General features: G+C 43.0%; 1 protein-coding gene across 1 annotated transcript in view; it reads left to right on the forward strand.

The window, feature by feature from the left end:
• LOC135215380 (josephin-1-like) overlaps positions 1 to 16,986 on the forward strand; it is a 315,685-nt gene that overhangs the window by 70,813 nt on the left and 227,886 nt on the right. The window lies entirely within an intron of this gene.

The following is a 16,986-nucleotide window of genomic DNA, read 5'->3' on the forward strand; positions in this document are numbered from 1 at the left end:
ACCCGCTCCCAAAAGACTTCCAATTACTTGGTCCCTGAATAGGGTACTCAAACTTTGATGCACTCTTCAATTCAATGGACCTGACATAACTACCACTTGCATGCTTCAAAAAGCAATCTCCCTGGTAGCATTAGCATCAGGAACCCATATTAATGAATTGGGCTCTCTTAGACAGGGACGATATATCACACAAACTGCTGATAATCAATTACTGTTATCCCCTGGGCCATCATTCGTGGCCAAGAATAAGAATCCTTTAAAGAGGAAATCTATTCTTATAAGAAAACTCAATTTAGAAGACAAAACATTATGCCCAGTTCAGGCACTTAGGTTTACCTAGAGGTTACGGAAAATGTTTCAGAAGGTCCAATTTTTCTACATCCTATCACGAACAAACCACTCTCTCTACAAGGGCTAAGAATAATTTTAATGTCCCTCATTAAAAAGGCTAACCCACATTCCTTTCCTAGATCACATGATATTAGGAAAGTAAGTACATCATTGGCCTCCTTCAGGAATGTATCATTCAAAGAGGTCTCTGAACGTACTGAGTGGTCATCAGAGTCAGTATTCTTAAAGCACTACCAATGGCTGGAACAAATTTGACTGCACTGTGTATCAGTAGGTGGTATGGTTAGTCATGACCCCATAGACACCACAGCAGAAAATCGGTGGGTATGTTGACTATCACTGGGGAAGATGCGTCAAGATTGCAACCATACCCAACATGCTTAGGTAAGTCACCATTAAACTAAAAGTATATCCTATTGTTTAGTTCCATTATCATTTTTACTGAAACTGGAGGCTTGACATTGGACCGGAGATGATTTAGATTTAAACATTGAAATATTTGGGATACAAATTTTGGGAGCTTCATTTTTCCTCACCTGTCAGTTTCTTTGTAATGCTCATTTGAGGACAAAACAGAGACTATGCTATAAAAAGCAGATTTTGAATATGAAAAACCTATTTTTGGCAGTCACTGTTGAATCCTCAAAACACTCTCACTTCCCTGATGAAAAACATGGGATTTGGGTAAAAGGTTCATCCTGCATTGACCAACAGAGTAATGGATCTTGGTCTTTAAACCCCCCCATCATAAAACAAGATGGCCGATGGGCATGCACAATAGTCACTTCTGCAGGTTTTGATGTAGGAAACTGGGTACAGCTTCGCTGTAGACAAGATAAAATGTCTTCTTATCTTTGAGTCCATTATACTCTGTCACTTGTCATAGTGTTTATCATTATGGTATTACCCGGCTACAAGACCAGGATAAAAAATATTTCTTTTATATTAGTCTGATCACCATGAGGCGCTGGCACATACCATGGAGGGTAAATCCTTTGAGGATCCAACAGCGACTACCAAAAATAGGTTTTTCCTGTGTCAAAACCTGTTTTTTAATGATCACATAGCCTATTCAATTGAAACTTGTTTTAGTCATCTGGTATAGCCTAGCTTATTCCTGAATATAATGAATATTTAGGTTACTACATAATTGTAGCATATGAAACGTTTACTTTTTTTTTTTTTTACTAGTTATGGGTCTGCTGTTGTCTAGATGCAGTCAGTTTATTTAATCATCCAATATATTTTTCATATTATTTTTGTGCTTTCTCATATTGTATACTAACTGATGGTGGAGAATCAAGAAACAACAGGGTAAAACACGTAGCTTTTTAACCCTTAATCACCGAGCCGGTATTTCCGAAAGTGTCTCCTGTATTCCGGCGGCGTTCGCGAGTGAGCGCCGAAGCAGAAAAAAAAGTTTTTTTTTTTTTTTTTTTTTCAAAAAATCACAGCACGCTTAATTTTCAAGATTAAGAGTTCATTTTTGTCTCCTTTTTTTGTCATTGCCTGAAGTTTAGTATGCAACCATCAGAAATGAAAAAAATATCATTATCATATGCGTATAAATATTGGAATATATGACAGAGCGAAAAAAAATTTCATATATAATTGTATACAAATCGCGCAGTGAGCAAAACGGTTAAAGCTAATGAGTTAATTATTTTTTCGTTTAATTGTACACTAAATTGCGATGATTTTGGTATATAACAAATTGTAAAACGATCAGAGCAACACAGAGAGAGTATTATCACAATATGATGCATGAATTTGTAACGCGCTGACATAAAAAAAAGTTTTTTTCAAAAATTCACCATAAATCAAAATTTTTGTACATGAACTTCCCTGCCAGATATATACATAGCTTACGACTCTGACGTCACGACAGAAAATTCAAAACTCGCGGCACACGCTACAGGTAGGTCAGGTGATCTACCTTACTTGCTGCTGGGTGGCAGGTGTAAGAACCAACCCCCCTTTTCAGTCAGATTTTTCTTTGTCACCGGCTTAACAGCACCTGTTGTTAAGTCCTCTCGATAGTGGATTTATTCTCGTCGCCGACGATTCTTGGATTGACTAATTTGGTGATGTACCCTTTGTTCGTTGGCTTGGCATACGCTATTTTGGATCGTTTTTTGGATTGTTCTTTGTTTATTTCTCATAATGGCCGATTCTGAACTTAAGAAATCTTCTATGTTTAGAGTATGTTCGAAGAGTGAATGTAAGGTGAGGCTTCCTAAAGCATCTTTAGACCCTCACAGTGTTTGTATGAACTGTACGGGGAATGAATGTTCTTTCGTTAACCCTTGTCAAGAGTGTGAAAGGTTGGATGAGGACGGATGGAAGTCTCTTGCTTCCTACTTAAGGAAGTTAGAGAAGGATAGAGCACATAAGGCTTCTTCCAGGAGTTCAAGTAGGTCTCTTGTTAGCGAACTTGATGTTGAGAACCCGACAGTAGACGTAGTTCCTTCTCCTGTTTCAGCCCCTGCTCCTAGCTTTGGGTTAACCCGAAGATTCGTGTTCGGAGAACGCAGTAAGGAGTAACGAGAGCAAAGTACGCTCTTATAAAGGTAAGAGTGACAGTGAAAGTGATAAGTGCAGTGCCCCTAGTGCAGTGGAGGGTGCGTCTGACCGGCTCACTAATGCTTCTAGGCCTAGACCTCTTCCAGACTCCCAGACCCAGTGGAGGAGGATAGTCGAAAGCCGCAGGAAGGTTAGGGAGAACCCCCACCGATCAGGCGTCCCCTCGGCAGATCCTGTTGCTCGCTCCCAGGCTGCCTTGGATAGAGCCAAGAAGGAAGTGTTGAGACAGTGCTTCTCGTCTTCTTCGCCTCCTTCTCCTAAGCGTAGATGGAGCGCTTCGGAGTCATCTCGCCCTCTCAAGAGAGCTTGGAAGGAGCCTTGCGCCCTTCCTTCCAGCCCCGAATCCTTCTCATAAGAACCAGAGATCGAGCGTAAGAGAGCCAGGAGATCTCAAGGATCCTCTTCTCCTTTCCGCGCTCGGGCTGCTACTCCTACCGAAGAGTTTGAGAGATCGCCAGCGCGCATCTTGGCCGGCCTACAGGCGCAGATTTCTGCTTTAGCCAACTCTTTAGCGGGGCGTTCTCACCGTCGGAAGGACATCTCCCTACCGGTGAAGAAGTCAAAGAAGGATTCTGTGGATTTTTAGCCAAATGCAGAAAAAGTGCAAGAGCCTCGCAGCAGAGCCTCTTTCATTAAAGAGAGACTCAGTCACTCTCCGAGCAGGCGCTCCTCTCACGATAGCAGACTTAAGGATCTTGACAGGCGTTCTTCTCCTGAACACCGCTTTCCTAGTTTTAGGGAGGATAGACATCGCTCTCCGAAGACTCGCTCCTCTTCTTGTAAACGTCAAGAGTTTGACAAGAACAAGGATTCTCGTTCCGTCCAGGATCGCAGTAGGCGCTCTTCACCTGGAAGCCGCTCTCCTCTGTATAGGCGCACGGAGACTAGTAGGCGCTTTTCTCCGGATTTTGTTTCTTCGCCTGAGATTCGTTCGCCATCTGTCAAAATCAGAGAAGATAGTAGGCGCAAAGAGCCTAGCAAGAGACAGACTAGACTATCGCCTTCTTGCGAGCGCACTCGTTCAGATAGGCACTCAGTACCTCGCAAACGCTTTGCATCTGATAGACGTTCTTCTTCGGAAGACTTTTCACTTTGTGACAGGCGCCAAGAGCCTGACAAGCGAGTTGGATTGGACAAGCACCAAGGGCCTGACAAGCGCTTAGAACTTGACAGGCGCCTAGAGCCTAGCAGGCGTAAGATTCCTGATAGGCGCTCTCCTCATACTAGGAGCCCTTCAGTTGTCTCTGACAAGGATTTGGACAGACGCGCCTCCTCTAGCAGGCGCTCTATTAGTAGGTGCTCTCCCAGTAGGCGCTCTCCCTACAGGCGCTCTCCCAGCAGGCGCTCTCCCAGCAGGTGCTCTCCCAGCAGGCGCTCGCCCGGCAGGTGCTCTCCCAACAGGCGCTCTCCCAGCAGGCGCTCTCCCAGTAGGAGTTCTCCTGGTAGGCGCTCTCCTAGGAAAAGCTCTCCTATAGGCAGCTGATCGTCCAAACGTCTTTCTTCGGAAGAAGGACATGGTGCTTCCGAGGAAGATCTTCCGAAGGATTCTTCAGGTTCCTGTTACAAGAGATTGACGGAACTCCTCTTACAAGAATTTGGAGAGTCTCTTTCGGCCGTTGCACCTCCTTCTCCCCCTTCCTTATTTTCTACAGCTAAAACTTCGAAGACGTCGTCGGTGGTGAAGATGAAACCTACGGTGTCAATGAAGAAAGCGCTCAAGAGCTTCGATGATTGATTGGTCTCCAAGGAGGAGAAGGGGAAGACAGTTTTTTCCTTCCCACCTTCCAAACTTACTGGAAAGATGGGATTCTGGTACGAGTCGAGGGAACCTTTGGGTTTGACTCTTTCAGCTTCTGCAGACGCGGACTTCTCTTCGTTGGTGGATTCCGCACGTCGTTCGGCGCTTAATTCAGCTAAGACGACGTGGGGAATGAGCGAACTCGACCACCTTCTGAAGGGAATGTTCTGGGTGCTGGAAGTGTTTAATTTCCTGGACTGGACCCTAGGAGTCTTAGCTAAGAAGACGAGGGATCAAGACTCTTTATCTCCAGAGGATTTACATTCAGTATTGTCTTGCATGGACAAGGCAGTGAGAGACGGTTCTGGAGAGATAGCTTCGCTTTTCGGGGCAGGAGTTGTTAAGAAGAGGGCAGTTTTCTGCTCCTTTTTAACCAAAGCAGTGTCGCACGCGCAGAGATCGTCGCTGTTATTTGCTAATCTTTCCCAGCAACTCTTCCCCAAGAAGATCATCAACGACATTTCCAACGCTCTTTCTGCTAAAGCGACGCTAGATATGTTGGCTCGCTCAGCGAGAATTCCTAAGGCTTCTTTTCAACCTAAGGTGAAGAAGGAGACGTCGATCAAGCAAGAGCCCTTTCGAGGAGGCCCTTCTTCCCGCGCTTCTTCCTCCAGAGGAACAAGACCTCCTAGAAGAGGAAGGACCTTCTCTCGTTCTATCAGAGCGAAGAAATAGTACGAGTGTCCTCCAGACTGCAGTATACTAACAATATCATATTGTGCTAGAGACTTCCTGTTTGTTGCAAAATGAAGGTAATTGATTGAATATTACTAGGCCTTAAGTGTTGTAGCTTACAATTGCAGTTTTCGACCATTTCGGTCGAGTTAAATTGGACTGAAGGTCAAATTTTTTCTATTTATCGTTATTTATATGAAAATATTTCAAAACTGATAAAAGCTACAACCATGGGTTGTTTGTTGTTGTATTCTACATGAAATTGCACACATTTTCATATATAAAACTTTATGTAACGGCTAATATAAAGAGGTGCAAACATTACGACAATCGGTTGAAAAAATTTCAGATTTTTTCGGAAGAGTTACCGCGCGGACGTAAGGAAAAAGTTTTTTTCATAAATTCACCATAAATCGAAATATATTGCTAGAGACTTCCAATTTGTTGCAAAATAAAGGTAAATGATTGAATATTACTAGAATGCAATAGTTTTAGCTTACAATTGCGTTTTTTGACCATTTCGGTAGAGTCAAAGTTGACCGAAGGTTGAAAATTTGGCACTTATCGTTATTTATATGAAAATATTTCAAAACTGATAAAAGCTACAACCATGGGTATTTTTTTGTTGTATTCTACATGAAATTGCGCGCATTTTCATATATAAAACTTTATGTAACGGCTAATATAAAACGGTGCAAACATTACGACTTTCGGACGAATAAATGTCTGATTTTTTCGGAAGAGTTATCGCGCGGACGTAAGGAAAAAGTTTTTTTCATAAATTCACTATAAATCAAAATATTGTGCTAGAGACTTCCAATTTGTTGCAAATAAAGGTAAATGATTGAATATTACTTGAAGGTAATAGTTATACATAGCTTACAATTGCGTTTTTTGACCATTTCGGTCGAGTCAAAGTTGACCGAAGGTTGTAAGTTTGGCCCTTATCGTTATTTATATGAAAATATTTCAAAACTGATAAAAGCTACAACCATGGTTTGTATTTAGTTGTATTCTACATGAAATTGTGCACATTTTCATATATATATAACTTTATGTAACGGCTAATATAAATCGGTGCAAACATTACGATAATTGGACGAAAAAATTTCTGTTTGTTCATGACACTTACCTGCCAGATATATATATAGCTGTATTCTCTGACGTCTGACAGAATTTCAAAACTCCCGGCACACGCAGTGGTCGGCCAGGTGGTTAGTACCCATTCCCGCCGCTGGGAGGCGGGCATCAGGAACCATTCCCATTTTCAATTCAGATTTTCTCTGTCGCCGGTATTGTAAACACCTGTTTCCATTACCTCCGCTTAGGATTTTGAAAACTTCTTTTGATTACTTAAGTATTCTGATTGTCTTTTGGTTTTTTGGACTCAGCTTTGTGACTTGGCATACGCTGTTGTGGTTTGGATTTGAATTTGGCTTTGACTATTCTTGGATTGAGATGTCTGGATCTAGTTCTACTAGTTTCAGGGTGTGCGGTGTAAAAGAGTGTAAGGTGAGGCTACCGAAAGCCTCGGTAGACCCTCACACGGTATGCACGAATTGTAGAGGGCATGTTTGCTTATTGGGTGATAGGTGTAAAGAATGTGAGGTTTTGACTAATATTGAATGGAAGGCGTATGACTCTTATATATATAAGCTTGAACGTGACAGAATCAGGAGGTCTTCCTCCAGGAGTGCTTCTGTCAAAAGTCAGGGTGATAAAGTCCCTCAGTCTAACCTAAATTTAGCTTCTGTTACACCTAACCCTGTAATTTTGCCTTCGGGCAATGAAGTGATTTCTGAAGGTAATGCCCTTACTACAATTGTGGAGTCGATTCGTAACCTTGAATCGAAAGTGCTCGCGCTCCAATCTAATGTGCAAAAGTGCAGTGATAGTGATGGTGCCCCTAGTGTTGTGGAGGGGGTGTCAGACCGGTCCTATAACGCCTCCAGGTTTAGACCTCTGTCGGACTCCCAGGACATAGGGAATGGACAAGTCGAAAGCCGAAGGAGGGTTACGGGAACTAAACACCGGTCTGGCGTCCCTTCGGCAGAACCTGAGGATGCTTCCCAGGCTGCCAAAGATTGTGCGCGGGCTCGAATCTTGAAAGAGTGCTCCTCTTCCTCCGAGACGTCCTCACCTCAACGGGGGTGGGGCTCTCGGAAGGCCTCTCAAGACGAGAGCGGTAAGGTCGTAAGATGTCGCACAGGCGGCCATCGTCTTTCCCGCCCTCTTAAGAGAGGGTTTAGAGAAGAGGACGCTTCATCAGGAGATCGAGAACGTCTTCCTCCTCGACTTGCGCTTCGTTCTTCCCCGGAAGACTTCGAAGACAGTATCCCGCAGAAGAGATTTAGGACTTCTTGTGAAGTATACTCCAATCGTCCTGATTCTAGTCCTGAGGGAAAGAAGAAGGCGTCCCCTCGCCCATCTTCTTCTCACCGGATAAGTCCTTCACATGGATCTTCTCCATCTAAAGTAGCGATACATCAACAATTGGCTGCGTTTTTCGCAAAGAGAGAGACAAGATCACGTCATCGTAGGAAGGATCTATGGCTGCCTGTCAAGAAATCCAGGTGTTCTTCTTCTTCTCCTCGTTCTTCGTCCTCTCCTGTTTCGTCGCCTTCTAGACCTCGCCGACTCATTCAGGAATGCGCAAGCGCTCCTTTTGATAGAGTCTCTAGAAGTATCGGTGAAAGCGACAAAGACACTAGATGTCGCACAGGCGGCCGTCGTCTTTGTCAGGAGTTGGAGAACGTTCAGAGGACTCGCTCCGGCGGCGTTCAGTCGGAGGAGGATAATCTTGTGTTTCGAGAACGGAAGGAGAGTCTCCATCGCCATAGAACTTTCCAAGACACTTCTGTAAAGGTCTCTCATCGTCGGGACGCTCCTCCAAAAGGATTTAAGCGTCTGGACACTCGGCAAGAACCCCGTAAAGATGCCTTTCAGCACGCTCGACCTGCGGTCTTTCAGGAGACCGCTCAGAACGTAAGGTTTTCGAAACAACAAGAGTCCAGTCATGCAGAACATGAGGACGCCTTTCGAAAAGGTCGGAGCTTAAAGTATCAAGAAACCCACCAAGAAGCTTTTAAGGACAACATTGATGACGCGCTTCGTCCTACGTATCATGACGCTTTCCAAGAAGTTCGCAAGGACGTTGTTAGAGAAGCTCGACGCCCTACTCGTCGGGACACTTTTCAGGACGCTTGTGAGGACGCTTTGCTAGACGCTTGACATCACAAACATCGGTTTACTCGGCAAGAATCTCGCGATGCGGGTTCTGAAGACGCTAAACGTCCTAAACGCCATGACGCTATACAGCATGATTTTAAGGACGCTTTGACAGACGCTCGACGTCCTTCGCGTCAGGACGCTCTCCAGCACGGATGAGGACGCTTTTGAGGACGCTAGGCGTCCTACGCGCCAAGACGCTCTAAGGAATACGGAGCAGGACGCTCTTCAGACGAGTAAGCGCCCTATGCTTCAAGGCCTTCGACAAAAGTCCTATATGGACGCTCGTCTAGAGGAAGTTCTCCAGGACGCTCCGCATGACGTTCCTTTGCAGGAACTTGAAAGAAATTCAATGTTGATAGGAGGACATACCCGAATCTCCTCTTCAGAACTTCCTTCGGGACATAAGAGTATAGTCTCTTCTCTCTCGCTTGAAGCAGGCCACCTCTGCGGTTCTCTTGGAAGAAGAAGAATCTTCAAGGGACCCTGGTCCTGAGGATGAGGAAGAGCCTGCAGCTTCATCCTCCTCGGACCATAAAACCTTAACTCGCCTCTTGAAAGACTTGTTTCCCAACAAGTTTCAAGCTCCAGTTCCTCTCTCTCCGCCTTCACAACTAACTTCATCGAAGGCAAGGAAGACGCCAGGCTTTGTTAAGATGGCCACTTCGCTCTCCACTAAAAGGGCATTCAAAAGGGTTCACGATTGGATGGAATCCAAGAAGGCGAAGGGCAAGACTTCATTTGCTCTTCCCCCCTCAAAACTTAGTGGAAGAGAAGGAATCTGGTATGAAACAGAGGAAGAAGCAGGATTGAGAATCCCTTCTTCTGCTCAGGGTGATTTCTCCAACTTAGTGGACGCGCCTAGAAGATCTTACCTTCCATCAGCGAAAGTATCCTGGACGATGTCGGAAATAGACCACCATCTCAAGGGGATTTACAAGACACTAGAAGTTTTTAACTTCCTTGACTGGTGTCTGGGGGTCCTAGATATGCAGTCTAGGAGCCCAGACTCTATTTCTTTAGAGGAATTGTCAAGTATTTTATCATGTATGGATAAGGCAGTGAGGGATGGCTCCGACGAACTGGCATCCCATTTCGCGTCGGGAGTCCTAAAGAAACGCGCACTTTACTGCAGCTTTACAGCTAAGTCAGTGTCGCCTGCACAGAAAGCAGAACTGTTGTTCGCCCCCTTTTCTGCTCATCTTTTTCCTCAATCAATGGTAAAAGATCTGTCAGTTAATCTTCAAGAGAAAGCGACGCAGGACCTATTATTTCAGTCCTCGAAACATCCTGCTGCCCAGTCCACTTCCTGAACCACACAAGTTTCCAGGAAGAATTATAAGCCCTTTCGTGGCAGGGCTTCCTCGAGAGCCTCTACTCGGGGGAAGAGTTTCCCTAGAGGCAGAGCCCCCTCAAAACCCAGGGGAAAGAAATGACTTATCGCAGAAGAATGGAGGATAAGAGGGGCGAACAGTTGGTCACTCGAAGTGATCGAGAAAGGCTACAAGATCCCGTTCCTCTCAAGACCTCCATTAAGCACGGAGCCGATAGACCTGTCGCCCTCTTACCAGACTTCGAAGCAACAGATCCTGCTAGATCTTCTGGATCAAATGTTAGAGAAGAGAGCGGTAGAGCGGGTTCTATCATTGAATTCCCCAGGCTTCTACAACAGGTTATTCCTGGTTCCGAAGCAGTCTGGGGGATGGAGACCTGTCCTGGACATGAGCAGACTGAATCTTTTCGTAAGAAAAGAAAAATTCAAGATGGAAACTTCACAGTCTGTTTTAGCAACCCTAAGACCAGGGGACTGGATGGTGTCCTTGGATCTCTAAGACGCATACTTCCATGTTCCGATCCATCCTCGGTCCATGAAGTTCCTCAGGTTCGTCTTGAAAGGACAGGTCTTCCAATTCAGAGCTCTCTGCTTCGGACTAAGTACAGCTCCGATGGTATTCACGTTTCTGATGCAAAACGTAGCAAAATGGCTTCACCTTTCGAAGATAAGAGTCTCACTCTATCTAGACGATTGGCTTATCCAGTTGTGTGCAAGGCAAAGTGTCTGGAGGATCTTCACATGACGATACAGCTGACGAAGGCCCTGGGCATTCTCATCAACTTCGAGAAGTTTCATCTGATCCCTACACAGTCCATTGTGTATCTGGGGATTTAGATGGATTCAGTGGCTTTTCTAGCCTTTCCATCCATGGAACGTCGGCTGAAATGCTTAGAAAAAGTATCAGTCTTCTTAGAGAAGGAAATATGCTCGGCGAGGGAATAGATGAGTCTGCTGGGGACCATTTCCTCGCTGGAGAAGTTTGTTTCCCTGGGAAGGCTGCACCTCAGGCCACTCCAGTTTTTCATAGGAGACAACTGGAAGAACAAGAAAGACTTAGACGAAATTTTGAGAATCTCTCAGTCGGTCAAAGACCATTTGAAGTGGTGGTTCAATCCCGTCAAGCTATCAGAAGGACTGTCCCTCAAACTTCTGAGCCCAGACCTAGTGTTGTTCTCAGACGCGTCCATGACAGGCTGGGGACCATCACTGGGGGAGGAGGAAGTGTCAGGCCTCTGGAGAGGGGAACAGAGGTCCTGGCACATAAACCTCAAGGAATTGGAACCAATTCGATTGGCTCTCCAATTCTTCGAGAGAAGAATTATGGGACGGATTGTCCAGATCAACTCGGACAACACCACGGCTCTCGCATATATCAAGAAACAGGGAGGGACTCATTCTTGGTTCCTGTTCGAGATAGCGAGAGATATCTTGCTTTGGGCGAAAATGAGAAATATAACGATCCTGACGAGATTCGTTTCAGGAGTGCAGAACGTTCGTGCAGACCGTCTCAGCCGTCAACATCAGCTGCTTCCGACCGAATGGACTCTCCATCCTGAGGTTTGCCGAGAGTTGTGGAGGCTTTGGGGATGCCCATTAGTAGACCTCTTCGCGACATCGAAGACGAAGAGGCTTCCGATTTACTGCTCCCCGGTTCTCGACCCAGGAGCAATAGCAATAGATGCCATGCTATGGAATTGGAAGGGGATGGATGTCTACGCCTTTCCACCATTCAAACTCTTGGGAGAAGTGATCAGGAAGTTTGCGGCTTCAGAAGGAGCAAGAATGACACTGATCGCCCCCTTTTGGCCTGCAAGCGACTGGTTCGCAGAGGTCATGTCATTTCTGGTGAACTTCCCAAGGACCCTACCAGAAAGAATCGATCTACTCAGACAGCCCCACTTCGAGAGGTATCACAGAAACCTCTCCGCTCTGAGTCTGACTGCATTCAGACTATCGAAAAGTTGGCCAGAGCGAGAGGTTTTTCAAGAGTAGTAGCAAGAGCTATTGCCAACGCTAGAAGAACATCCTCTCAAGCTGTTTACCAATCGAAGTGGGGGGCTCTCTTCAGGAGATGGTGTAGGAGGAAAGGTATTTCCTCCTCCACGACCTCTGTGAGCCAGATTGCTGATTTCCTTCTACATCTTAGGAATATTGACAAGCTTTCAGTGCCCACGATCAGAAGCTACAAAAGCATGCTGTGGATGGTCTTCCGACACAGAGGCTTGAATTTGACAAATAATAAGGATCTGGACGATCTTTTGAGGTCCTTCGAAACCTCAAAAGTACCACGACCTAAGATTCCGTCATGGAACTTAGATGTTGTCTTAAAGTTTCTAATGTCAAGCCCATTTGAACCTATGCATGCTGCCTCTTTGAAGGATTTAACGAGAAAGGCTGTTTTCCTAACCGCTCTGGCAACAGTGAAGAGGGTTAGCGAGATTCAAGCCATGAGTAAGCATGTGGGCTTCAGAGAACACTATGCGGTGTGTTCACCGAGTCCCTCGTTCTTAGCTAAGAATGAAAACCCGTCCAACCCCTGGCCCAAGAGCTTTGAAATCAAGGGGTTATCAGAGATCATCGGACGAGAACCAGAGAGAGTCCTGTGCCCTGTCAGGGCTCTCAAGTTTTATCTGGCGAAAACCAAACAATGTAGAGGTCTGTCGGACAACCTGTGGTGCTCCGTCAGGAGACCAGAATTACCAATGTCTAAGAACGCCCTAGCGTTCTTCTTAAGAAGCACCATCAGGGAGGCTCATTCGTCCTGTCCAGATGGTGATCTTAGTCTTCTGAAGGTTAATGCTCACGAAGTTAGAGCTGTAGCGACTTCGGTGGCTTTTCAGAAGAATATAGCACTCAGTGATATCCTGAGTGCCACATTTTGGCGAAGCAACTCTGTGTTCGCTTCACACTACCTCAGAGATGTGAAGGCGACATATGAGAACTGCTACTCGCTTGGACCGTACATTTCTGCAGATACAGTATTGGGGACGTGAAGCGGCACGAATCCCATCCTTTAGAAAATGAATAGGTGTGCTTTTAATTGATGGTATTGTTTTTATGGTTGTAGGGTTGGCCGCTTGAGGCGGACTTCCCTTTATTTAGCCTAAAAGTTATGGGACTAACTTTAGTTGGGCTAGGTCAGGTGGTATTGTTTATGCTTCGTTGTCCTCAGAGTATGGTCAATATGGTCTAGTCGCATTGTGGTCACGCTCCCGTTGACAGATCATCTAGAACTCTCCAGCTACACAGGTCACTACCTTGCTGGAGACTAGTTATGCTAACAGGTAAGGAACCAAGATGTCAATCATCTGCATGTAATTTGTTTCCAAAATCCTTCTATTCTGTCCCTTCCCACCTCCAAGGGTGGGATTCAGCTATATATATATCTGGCAGGTAAGTGTCATGAACAAAATGATATTGTCATGATACAATAAAGTTTGTTCATACTTACCTGGCAGATATATATAATCAAGTACCCACCTCCCCTCAGGGGACAGTGGTCTAGAAAATCTGAATAGAAAATGGGAATGGTTCCTGATGCCCGCCTCCCAGCGGCGGGAATGGGTACTAACCACCTGGCCGACCACTGTGTGTGCTGAGAGTTTTGAAATTCTGTCGGATGTCAGAGAATACAGCTATATATATATCTGCCAGGTAAGTATGAACAAACTTTATTGTATCATGACAATATCATATTTTTCTGGCAGTTACCGTGTGGACGTAGGAAAAAGTTTTTTTCCAAAAATTCACCATGAATCAAAATATTGTGCTAAAGACTTCCAATTTGTTGCAAAATGAAGGTAAATGATTGAATATTACTAGAATGTAAGAGTTTTAGCTTACAATTGCGGTTTTCGACCATTTCGGTCGAGTCAAATTTGACCGAAGGTTGAAATTTTGGCACTTATTGTTATTTATCTGAAAATATTTCGAAACTGATGAAAACTACAACCATGGGTTGTTTTTTGTTGTATTTCCATGAAATTGCGCACATTTTCATATATAAAACTCTTTGTAACGGCTAATATAAAATGGTGCAAAAATTATGTCAAAGGGACGAAATAATTTCTGAGATGTGTCGCTGATGCTTTTTAGTGCGAGAAGAAAGAAATTCGCGCTTGCGCGCCTGGGTAACAATTGTAAACAAAACAGCAGCTTGATCCGTGAACTCCAAGCATCCCTCAAGGTGCGTGATACAAAAGTTTTCGCCAGGTATTCCTATAACTATTTTTCCGCGAATTTAAAAAATAAACTTTTTTGTGTCGACGTTTCATACTTCAATTCGGCACCCAACAGACAATTTTCGTCGACGTTTAATACGTCCAGTCGGCGTTTAAGGGTTAATTTACTAACTACTGCTTGTATGTACATAATGATGCAATTTTGTGTATGAAAGTTAGTCATTTTTAATGAATTCAAAATATTGTCATTAGCAATGTTAAGACATGCATGATTACGAAGGGTACTGTTTTATTATTGTCAACTCAGTTAACCCTCTTACGCCGATTGGACGTATTAAACGTCGAGTCAAAATGTCTCCCGTATGCCGATTGGACGTATTATATGTCGACTCAAAAAAGTTTTTTAAAAAATTAGCGGAAAAATACTTATAGGCCTACCAGCCGAAAACTTTTGAATCACGCGCATTGGGGGATGCTGGGAGTTCACGGATCAAGGCATTGTTTTGTTTACAATCGTTACGCAGGCGCGCAAGCGCGAATTTCTTTCTTATCGCACTAAAAAGTATCAGTGACATCTCAAAAATTATTGCATCACTTTGGCATAATTTTTGCACCGTTTTAAATTATCCGTTACATGGAGTATTATATATGAAAATGTGCGCAATTTCATGTAGAATACAACCAAAAAATACTCATGATTGTAGCTTTTATCAGTTTTGAAATATTTTCATATAAATAATGATAAGTGCCAAAATTTCAACCTTCGGTCAACTTTGACTCTACCGAAATGGTCGAAAAACGCAATTGTAAGCTAAAACTCTTATATTCTAGTAATATTCAATCATTTGCCTTCATTTGGCAACAAATTGCAAGTCTCTAGCATAATATTTCGATTTATGGTGAATTTATGAAAAAACTTTTTCCGCGCGGTAACTCTTCCAATAAATTTTTTCGTGCGATTGTCCTAATGTTTGCACCATTTTAAGTTTGCCGTTACATAAAGTTTTATATATGGAAATGTGTGCAGTTTCATGCACAATACAACTAAAAACAACCCATGGTTGTAGCTTTTATCAGTTTTGAAATATTTCCATATAAATAACGATAAGTGCAAAAATTTCAACCTTCGGTCAACTTTGACTCTGCCGAAATGGTCGAAAAACGCAATTGTAAGCTAAAACTCTTGTATTCTAGTAATATTCAATCATTTAACTACATTTTGTAATGAATTGGAAGTCTCTAGCACAATATTTTGATTTATGGTGAATTTATGAAAAAAAAAAAAACATTTTTCGCACAGCTTGATTTGAGTACAATTATGTATGAATTTGTTTTGTCGCTACCATATATATCGCATTATTTATATATGATAATATTTTTTTCATTTCTGATGGTTGCATACTAAACCTCAGGCAATGACAAAAAAAAGGAGCCACAAATGAACTCTTAACCTTGAAAACTAAGAGCGCTGTGATTTTTTGAAAAAATTATTTTTTCCGCTTCCGCGCTCACTCCAAACCCGCCTCGGCATACGGGAGACGTTTTGGTTTTTAGGGCTTAGGCGTAAGAGGGTTAAATGCTGTATAATTGAATTTAACATTAGCTTTCTTTACCAGACATATTAATGTTTTCTTAACATTTGTAAGGTTTTTAATGTTTAATTTATTTGAGTGTGTGTTGTTATAATGCATACTAGTTCATATCAGTTCATCATTATGATTGTCAAGTCAGACAGAATTAACCAAAGCCGTACTGTGGCCTAGGGTCAGTTATCCAGAAAAACTAGTTGTCCAGAACACTCTTGGTCCCAATAATTCTGGATAAGAGGCTGTCTACTGTATTTTAGCTTTTATCTCTTGCATTCTTGTTCTTTTGAATAGATAGTAGTCCTGATAGGTGTTACTACCTATACCCTGTTTTTTTCCATCTGTCCATCCACCTGTGGTTTTTATGCATGGTAACACTGCGTCCCGGGATTTAAATATCCTATTTCGAATATTAACGGTGTAATTCGCATACAGTAAATTATTAAAACACTTTTCAATTGCAAATGTACACCCAGATATCCTTTTATTTACCTAAAACTTACACATAGTGTAACTATTTAAAGCCCGGGATGCAGTGTTACCATGCGAAAACACCACAGGCAGATGGATACATGGAAAAAAACAGCATAGTACAGTTTGACTCTGTGGTCTCATTAAACTTTATTAAAATGTTAATCTATGATGTGCCATGCATTTGTACATTGCAAAGTTGTACGTACTTTTTGTTGGTGGCAGGATTGCTTTGTGCTTTTTACTTTTCATCCATTCCCTTATGGTCTCTTCCCATCTGGCTGTCTTGACTTCATAAACTTTACCTTACCTTTAATGTTTACCGTAATTATCACCTCTTATTCAAGATCAGATCCTCTTGGTGATTTAAGAACAAATCATTTTCGCTCTTCTCATATAGGAAATGTATATGGCTTATTTGTATATTCAAGTTACATTTGTATAATAAAAAGACATTAAAAACAAAAGTATCTTTTTTTTTTTTTAAAGGCATCGTATCTAATGAGAACTCTTAAATTGGGTCTTTATCTATTGCCACTAGCACTTGGTTCTTGATTTGCCATAGTAAGTTTGTCTTGATAATTTAGGTTTGTATTTACAATGTACTGTATAACTGATGAAATATATTACACCTTTTTATGTTTAGGTACCAATTATGATTTTCTAAATCTTTCCTTTTGCTTGAGCATTGTCACTTATGATGCAAGTGGAATTCAGGGTTTGATATTGATTCTTCTTTTAATGCAAGCTTTGCTTGAAATGTCTCAAATTTCATAC

This window comes from Macrobrachium nipponense, chromosome 5 (genome assembly GCF_015104395.2).
Source record: "Macrobrachium nipponense isolate FS-2020 chromosome 5, ASM1510439v2, whole genome shotgun sequence".
NCBI classification, from domain to species: Eukaryota; Metazoa; Arthropoda; class Malacostraca; order Decapoda; family Palaemonidae; genus Macrobrachium; species Macrobrachium nipponense.